The sequence below is a fragment of the Chiloscyllium punctatum genome, chromosome 1 (genome assembly GCF_047496795.1).
Source record: "Chiloscyllium punctatum isolate Juve2018m chromosome 1, sChiPun1.3, whole genome shotgun sequence".
NCBI lineage: Eukaryota > Metazoa > Chordata > Chondrichthyes > Orectolobiformes > Hemiscylliidae > Chiloscyllium > Chiloscyllium punctatum.
In genome coordinates this window covers 14556510-14566587 of record NC_092739.1, presented here as the reverse complement: position 1 = coordinate 14566587, position 10078 = coordinate 14556510, and the positions used below count along the sequence as shown (strand labels likewise).

At 41.1% G+C, this 10078-nt stretch overlaps 1 pseudogene; it reads right to left on the bottom strand.

The window, feature by feature from the left end:
• Nucleotides 1-7983, bottom strand: part of LOC140482879 (FRAS1-related extracellular matrix protein 2-like) — a 31149-nt pseudogene extending 23166 nt beyond the window's left edge.
• Nucleotides 7984-10078: the final 2095 nt, after the last annotated feature.

The following is a 10078-nucleotide window of genomic DNA, read 5'->3' as shown; positions in this document are numbered from 1 at the left end:
TGAAAATGGCTACTCATACAATCAGAGTTTTATTCTGAGGAGGAAAGGTGGGCTGCATCAGAAGTTGGCCCTAGCAATCTCAGACTTTGGACCAAGAGTGGGTGTGGAGCCAAGCTGGAACAAAGACTTCTCTCCATGCACCAATGCTGCTGTCATTTCAAACAAATATAAAACAGTCCTTATCATTCCCCATGACATATTGTAGCTAGCCTCCACAGCTCATACCATCCATGCCAAGTTATGTCTTGCCATCTGCTCCCCATGACCTTCTATAGGTCCTGTGTAATCATACACCACTCTCTATATGCCTGTGTCCTTTCACAAACTGCAGGACAATGCATGTTGCTTTACTCTTTCCACCTCTATGGCTCTTGAGAGCCCTATACCAATGTAGTGCCACCTCATGCATTGACCCATCATAATTTGCCCTTAAATTGACTAGGCTAACTCAACATACAACCACCAAAAGCTGTTTTCAGGATCAATGCAGTGGTGTTATAAAGTACAGTTTTATTGCAAAAAGCTTCAACAAATTACTGAACACTTCAGTATATTGGAAAAGAAACTCTCATTCGTTAAAACCCATTTACTAAACTTACAATCTTTCAACTATATACTGTCTTATAAGAGCAAAAGTTTTCATTCAAGTGCACAGTTTCTTGAATTCACTGGAATTCATTTTTAGCCCTATTTCAAAGATTCCATAACCACAAGCAGCTGCCATTCAAATTATGAACCAGCAGGTACCCTGCTGTGATAATGAAATGTTGTGAAAACAGTCATACAACAGTAATCGAACATTAGAGATCCTCAGACTAATGGCAAAAGACTGAGTGAAATAGCAAACAATGATTTATTTTTAACTCTAGGCATTGCAAAGATTTACAGGGTAAGACGTCTAAGGGCTTGACAGCTCCCTTCAACAAATGCTTTTGTCATGTGCTCTTGACAAATTTGACAGGTTCTATTCACAGACACGTTAAACTCTTGACAGTTCCTATTGACAGGGTATATTAAGAAATTTTTTCGACATACCATCTTGACAGTTGCTTTTGATACTTTCAGTAGTTAAATTTGATCTTTTCACAGTTCCGATGAGCTTGTGAGTTAGTGTTTTTGCACTTATCACAAATAGATGTGCCTACTTTTAACCATCTCTAAGGATCCCTAATCTCCCTCAAAGGTGTCTTGAAACCATATCCAAAAGAGGACCTTATTCTGAAAAGGAACACCTTTCTATCCATCGAAATACACAAAATTCAAACCTTCTCTTATCAGAGCTACTCTTTACACTGCAGGTTTCACAGCTTGGAACTACCAAAATTTGATGAGTAGAGGCATCTGATGATTTAAATAGTCACCTGCCTCTGTGAAAACCATGTAGAAATCCAGACCCACTCTAACCTGTGCAAAAATGATAAATGACCAGTTTACTTGCCCAGGGACTTGTGGACATGGTCATCTGCTATATACACCTTCAGCTCCTCAGTGGCACATCAACACGTGACAGTTCAAGTCCAAGTTTCTGTTAGTATGTGAATTTATCAGTTTAAAAGAAAGACATGGACAATTAACTCAAATGTTGCATGAAAATGTACCTTCAGAATTATTTTCCACTCCTGTGAAGTTCAACTTTGTGTTTTTAAAACTGGCAAGTTCTTTCTGTTTATTAAATGGCGACTCCTACAAATGAGACAAATGATAAAAATATGTTTTTGTGGGGTTCTCCAACCAAAGATCAGCGAAACCTCTGAAGAAAACCCATGCAGACACGGGGAGAATGTGCAAACTCCGTACAGGAGACTGACTGTGTGGAGTTTGCACATTCTCCCCGTGTCGGCATGGGTTTCCTCCAACTGCTCCGATTTCCTCCCACAGTCCAAGTGAATTGGCCACGCTAAACTGCCCGTAGTGTTAGGTGAAGGGGTAAATGGAGGGGAATGGGTCTGGGTGGGATGCGCTTTGGCGGGGCGGGGTGGACTTGTTGGGCCGAAGGGCCTGTTTCCACTCTGTAAGTAATCTAATCTAAGTAAACAAAAATGAAGAAAACAAACAGCTAAAAATTGGCCCTTGACATTATTACCCAGGGATTCTGCTAATGTACTGCAGAGGATGTAGAAGAAAATTATGCAAATGCTAAACTGTGGTACTGTGAAGAATCCTTGTTAGCACCAATGCTAGACTAAAGTTTTACTGACAACGCAACCTACTGTCACGTTATGGGGGAAACATAAGAAATTTTTTGCACATATCAAGTCAGCACAAGCAGTAATCTGATGGTGGTGCAATAATTTACCTTTATTGTTAATGAAGGGTTAAATGGTCAAGATACTCGAGGTATGTGTTTGCAATAGATGAAGGTGGGGTCAACTTTAGCTGTGGTCATTTCCCTCCATGGATGAACAGTTGCTAACAATCATGTGTGAAGAATACCTACTTTATCAATGTCTATTCAATTAATTTTTTTCATTTTGCTGATGTCTTTAAGGTTGTGGCTATTAATGTTTGAGCACATCTAAACACACTGGGTGGCAAAGGAGCTGTCAACTGTGTAGTCAATAAACTAAAAAAAGGTAGGTGCCTCAATTTCTTCAGTTTTGGTGGAGGCGTAAATCAACGTTCTCAGGAAAAAGAGAGAAAAAAATAAAATTAATTAAATCATTACAAGAAGAAACAGGGAGGGAGTTGCTGAAGAATGTTATCATGAATCTTTCAAATCTTAATCCGTAACAACTAATTGCTTACCGTGTCCTTTGCTGCTTGTACTGATGGGGCTAAGAAGCTCCAGACTAGCTTCGCCAGAGACAGTGAAACTCCAAGCAGCACACTGCACCCTGGAGCCTGCCTGGAGGTAGATTGAGTCTAAGTTGATGAGTTAGGCGCTGGTGGAAAATGTGTTGGAATCTACTTCACGCATGGGGCTGGTCACTCTGTCGAGGCGACTGGGAGCATTGACAAGACAACAGTATTGAGTCAAAGTGTCATTGATATTTTCAGGCCTGCAAAAGAAAGGATAAAGTGTAAGCTCCATCACTAAATTGTATCAAATAAAAACATAGGGGTATATCTATGAGGCCTGGTGTCTTTGAAACTGAGTGTGCAACATCTTCTAGTGCCCAGTTTTTTCTTCTTATTATTATTCACTGGTTGGGCCAGTATTTGTTGCCAATCACTGATTGCTGTTAAAATGAGAGCCTTGCAAGGCCTTTCCAGAGGGTAATTAAGAGATATAAACATGCCCAAACAGGTAAGAACAGCAGTTTTCTGAGTAAATGAACTGTATTTTTATAACAATTGGTAATAACGTCAAAATCACCATTAGATGTTTAGTTCCAGATTTATATGGAATTCATTTTCCACCATCAGCCTTGATAACATTTGAACCTGGGTCTCCAGAATATTATCTGGATCTCTGGATTACCAATCCAATGATAATTGCACTATGCTATCATCTCTCCCCATTTTGCATTGCTGAGTCTAATGCCCAAAGGGGTATATGGAAGAGGGCAGTCGAAAAATATCAAGTAACTTGTGAAATGATAAACACCCACCATGCATTAGACTTCAATTGCAAAAACCAACACAAATTCACGGAAAGGATGCATTTTCTCATTTAGTTTATTTCATTGTCTCAAATATTTATGATCTCCAATGACATTGACAGCAATGTTTTCTAACAGTGACATAGACTATAGGGTAACCAGCAGGTGGATTGGGTGGATTTCTCTCGCTTTTGCAGTGTCATTGTACATCAGGAGTGAGACAACCTGTGGAAAAGCTGGGACGGCGATGTCAGCCACACTGCCCATTTCATCAATGTACACAATAGCTTTGCTCATCGAAATGAAGAGCAAACACATTAAAGACAGGGCTAAGGCCTATTCATCTATAATAAGTGAACATCATATTCAGATTCATATATTTTCTCCAATCGGAAAACCACTGAATTAAAACTAACTCATTGGAATCCTTTCCTTACACAAAACATTTGTTCACAAAAAAAGAAATATGGTGGTCATTCCTTTGACTCTTCTACATGGCTGCAAAACATAGACAATATAGATGCTACTTCAAGACCCTGCAGAAGTACCATCAACATTGTTTAAGACAGATTCTCTGGGGCAAATCCAGTTGGAGATGGGAAATTTCCCATTGCCATTAAAAAAACTTTTAGAATTAACTCTAAGAGTGGCACTGACACAAGTGTATTCTGGGTGGCTAGCGTCAATGGCCATAGAGTCATAGGGATGTACAGCACTGAAACAGCCCCTTCAGTCCAACCTGTCCAAGCTGACTGGATATCCCAACCCAACCTAGTCCCACCTGCCAGCACCTGGCCCATATCCCTCCAAACCCTTCCTATTCATATACCCATCCAAATGCCTCTTAAACGTTGCAATTGTACCAGCCTCCATCACTTCTTCTGGCAGCTCATTCTATACATGCACCACCCTCTGTGTGAAAATGTTGCCCCTTAGGTCTCTTTTATATCTTTCCCCTCTCACCCTAAACCTATGCCCTATAGTGCTGGACTCCACCACCCCAGGGAAAAGACTTTGCTTATTTACCATATCCATGCCCCTCATGATTTTATAACTCTCTATAAGGTCACCCCTCAGCCTCCGATGCTCCAGGGAAAACAGCCCTAGCCTATTCAATCTTTCCCTATAGCTCAAGTCTTCCAACCCCAGCAAAATCTTTGTAAGTCTTTTCTAAGCCCTTTCAAGTGTCACAACATCTTTCTGATAGGAAGGAGACCAGAACTGCACGCAATATTCCAACAGTGGCCTAACCAATGTCCTGTACAGCCGCAACATGACCTCCCAACTCCTGTACCCAGTACTCTGACCAATAAAGGAAAGCATACCAAACACCTTCTTCACTATCCTATCTACCTGCGACTCCACTTTCAAGGAGCTATGAACCTGCACTCCAAGATCTCTTTGTTCAGCAACACTCCCTTGGACCTTACCATTAAATGTAGAATTCCTGCTAAGATTTGCTTTCCCAAAATGCAGCACCTCACATTTATCTAAACTAAACTCCATCTGCCACCTCTCAGCCCATTGGCCCATCTGGTCAAGATCCCATTGTAATCTGAAGTAACCTTCTTTGCTGTCCACTACACCTCCAATTTTGGTGTCATCAGCAAACTTACTAACTGTACCTCTTATGCTCTCATCCAAATCATTTACATAAATGATGAAAAGTAGAGGGCCCAGCACCTTATGGCTCTCCACTGGTCATAGGCCTCCATTCTAAAAAACAACCCTCCACCACCACCCTCTGTTTTCTACCTTTGAGCCAGTTCTGTATCCAAATGGCGAGTTCTCCCATTATCCCATGAGATCTAACCTTGTTAACCAGTGTTCCATGGGGACCTTGTCGAATGCCTTACTGAAGTCGAAAAATGTGGTGCTGGAAAAACACAGCAGGCCAGGCAGCATTCATGAATCATTCCTTCAGAAGGGCTTATGCTCCTCGGATGCTGCCTGGCCTGCTGTGTTTTTCCAGCGCCACATTTTTCAACTCGGGTACTCCAGCATCTGCAGTCCTCACTTTCTCCTAGAACGCCTTACTGAAGTCCATATCATTCACATCGACCGCTCTGCCCTCATCAAATCTCTTTGTTACTTCTTCAAGAAACTCAATCAAGTTTGTGTTGCGTGATTTCCCATGCACAAAGTCACGTTGACTATCCCTAATCAGTCCTTGCCTTTCCAAATACATGTACAACTTGTCCCTCAGGATTCCCTCCAACAACTTGTCCAACAGTGATGTCAGGCTCACTGGTCGATAGTTCCCTGGCTTGTCCTTACCTCCTTTCTTAAACAGTGGCACCACGTTTGCCAACCTCCAGTCTTCCGGCACCTCACCTGTGACTATCGATGATACAAATATCTCAGTAAGAGGCCCAGCAATCACTTCCCTAGCTTCCCACAAAGTTCTAAGGTACACCTGATCAGGTCCTGGGGATTTATCCACCATTATGTGTTTCAAGACATCCAGCACTTCCTCCTCTGTAATATGGACATTTTGCAAGATGTCACTATTTATTTCCCGACATTCTATATCTCTCATGTCCTTTTCCACAGTAAATACTGGTGCAAGATACTCATTTAGTATCTCCCCCACCTCCTGTGGCTCCACACAAAGGCCGCCTTGCTGGTCTTTGAGGGGCCCTATCCTCTCCCTAGTTACCCTTTTGTCCTTAACGTATTTGTAAAAAACCTTTAGTTTCTCCTTAACTCTGTTTGACAACGCTACCTCATGTCCCCTTTTTGCCCTGCTGATTTCCCTTTTAAGTATCCCCCTACTGCCTTTATACTCTTCTAAGGAATCACTCGATCTATCCTGTCTATACCTGACATATGCTTCCTTCTTTTTCTTAACCAAACTCTCAATTTTTTTAGACATCCAGCATTCCCATGAGTGAGAAGACAGTTTCTCAGAGTATCTATCAAAACTTTTCACGATTTTTAATAATGTCTATCGAGTCATCCCTCAGTTCTCCTCTTTTCGGAGAGAAATGCTCTAACTAGTTTCCCGATAGTTGTTAAAAATCAATCTATGGATTATAACAATTGTCAACTGATCGTTGCTTGAAAGATCAAAAGTGCATGTGAGATCAGACTTGACTGTGATGATCCACTTGGTCAAACAACCTGCCACTTCTTACACATGCAGAACGCCAAAGTAACAATTTATTTTGGTGTGTAAGCCTTTGCAGTCAAACACAACCCAGTCATTGTAGCGGTGCCTTGATTGGCCTGCATGGAATGTCACAGCAGCTGCAGGCAGCCATGACGCTTAGAGGCAACGTTGGTTATGATGCCCGATTTCTATTTGTTCACCGTCTCCATCACTACTAGGTCCATTCTAATATGGAGATCAGAATGGTGTACAGTACAACAAATGTGGTCTAATTATGGTTCAGTAAAGCTTCAACACATCCTTTTTGATTTGTATTTCATTTACCTAGAAGTCAACATTGATGCATTTGTACTGCCCTGTTAGCCTATGTTGCTACTTGTAATAATTTTTTAAATCAGTACCCCTGATTTATTCCTGTTTCTCTATCCCTTTTAGACGCATATCTTCCAAAAGATCTTGTTATTTCTATGCTTAAAGTGCATTAATTCACACTGAACTACATTAATATTAATTTGCCATTTAGACTCCAATTATGACAGTTTATGACAACTATGTCCAAATTTCCCTCTATAAATTCTAACAGGAGAGAATTGTTGCTTTGCTGAAATTTTGTTATGTGCTAAATGGTTCTGAGATCACCAATCCTCGGTACATGCCTGTTACTAACTCGTACCTGGAAGATGAGTAGGTTGGATTGTATGCTAACAGTAAGCAAGAGCTTTCCTTTGATCAGAGAACATTACTCTGATCTCAGTGAAGTTTAATTGGCTTGAATAATAACAAAAAGATTAACTGGTGGGGCCAGACTGGATACATGTCAGTAAATTCATCTCCACAGGCAAGCAACAATCTCAGTGCCCAGGGCAAGGGAAAGCACAAATAAAAATCAATTTATGGATTACAATTACAGAACAACCTCGATTGTCCAAATGAGATGGGCGGGGAGTATTTTGTTCAGATAACTGATTGTTCAGATAACTGATTGTTCAGATAACTGATCAGAATGAGGTGAACATCTTAAATCAAGTTCACATGAACAGGAGGTTGAATTAATTTAATATTTAAACACTTGCACAAGACAGAGACAATTCAGTCAGTGGGAAGACACGCGAGGGTGTACCGTCTGCAACCTTTTCTGCTAGACTCCGAGATCATCTTCTCCTCTCCTCTCCTCCCCTTAGCAACCACCAGCCCTGCATTACCTTCACTGCTGCCAGCTGGAAACTGCGACCTCGCACAAATGGTCCCAGGGCCAAAGCACAAAACGTATGCAATGTTGTCTACCACCGAGTCCTCGTACAACAGTTCCAACCCCTTCTGAAAACCCATCGCAGGAGCGAGATAACCAGATCCTCTACTGTTAAATTTATCTCAGTCGTTTTATGTTTTAAAGCGAGAAGCAAAAAGAAAGAGATAAATGACAGAGGCAGCGCCAGAGAGACATTGCTGAGTTCACTGGTGGGCACTCTGTCTTGGAAAAAGAGTTTCTGCAGGTAGTGACAAAGTCCAGTTTCTGTTCTCAAACTCTGGGACCTTCAGCTTTTTTTCGGATAACTGATGTTCGGATAACCGAGGTTGTTCTGTGTTATCTACTGATCAGTGCTTGAACGATCAAAAGTACATATGAGATCAGACTTGACTATGATGATCCACTTAGTTAAACAGCCCGCCACTTCTTACACATGTCAAAATAACAGAAATTTGGTGAAAATGTGCAGGTGGGAATAATGCAGAAAAGCATTCTCCATGATAGATAATACAATTCTAACAACAAGGGACAAATTAAATCTGCACAACACAATACGGAAAGCATCATATCTCATCTTCAAGATCCACATGCTTTCTGTGCACATTGGTTCAGCTTTGCAGGGACGCACAGTGACAGTAGCAGTCTGCGACAAGTCAGTTCCTGTTCACCAGATACACGCCTCCACATAACCAGCACTCTCATCGACCTGATTTCTGCTGTCTCTGAACTAGAATGCAGGCTCTGTGCATAGTAGTTGAACAGACACAAGAGGTAGTGAAAACCTAAATGGAAAGGAAAGGTTCTGAAGGTCTTCCACATAGCTTCACTCCACAATGTATTTTTCCTGACTGGGATCTAAAAGAAACCTCATGCAATTTGCTAAAGGTGATGATTTAGGAAGTTTCTTACCACACCTTCATGCACGATGCCTGCTAATGGAAGGAGAATACCATATTGCCATCAGCAGTGTCCTTTACCAATTCTGCCTGATGTTGTAATTAGCTTCATTGAATAGGGCTGCCACTCAAACCTGTTCATTAAAACAAACAAGCCAGTCTACTTGCACAAGAGCAAAGAGAAGAATTGAGAAGTTGCTCTTTGGGACCCGCAATCAACTTTAGAACGAAACATCAAACCAGTCATTTCCCTTCTTCAGAGTGACCAGTAAGCAAACTGATGGCGAACTGATATACAGAGTGATAGTTTTGCCAGCAGCACCTTATAGTTGCACCATAATCAATAACTTCAGAAATGGAAACAGCAACAACCAACCATCTTCACTGTCATTAAATTCTGGGTTATTCTGCATGTAAATTAACACATGATGAATGTTACGGACTAGGCCAGACCACTTAAAACATTCTTAAGCAGGCAGTTCAGACTATAACTTGCAACTTGTTTTGGTAAGTGTACAGTGGAAAGTACCCGGATTAAGTTAGTGAGGTTGATTAGGTTTAAAACAGATAAAACATTTATTCACAAAATTACACAATGAAATACAAAGAACAGAATAAAGAACCTCACAGAACTCAGTCTATCCAAACTTGGCTTAAGTATGCTGTTCCTAATATATACAACAGTCCCAATAACCAAACCCCCTTTAAAACACAATACAAGAAAGAGTCAGATGCTTACTGGTTGAAGCTAGAAGGAGACAGAGAGTTTCCACACAGCACACTGTTGAACTCCCAACCAGTTCTGGACTGAACTAAACTGCTCAGCTAGAGAGCTGACCGCTCCCCTTTCATTATACAGGTCACTTCTGAATCATGACCACTTTGGCCTGAAGTCTCATCTGTTTACATATAAACAAAAGGCCTCTCAAACTCCTTTTCATCTCTCTCCCAAACCAGACTGATCGGAGCCCAGCTCGGTTTATTACTCCACTGAAAAGAAAATCAAGGACAGAGTCTCCTTGAGCCAAGGAACAGCTCTTAGAAAAGAAAGGACTAGCTTTGTGACATGAAGTATTGAATACAAAAGTGTATGATATATTTATTTATTTAAATATTACTTAATAGTGACACATTTGCTTCTTTCACAAGTGCAACAATGCCTTTGGTCAAAAAATGCACACCTGCACTCAGCCCATTCCAATTACATGCTTACCAAAAAATACAAACGGATTAGACTGGTCACCCATTCCTCGAGCAGTTTCCTTCCACTCTGTATTTC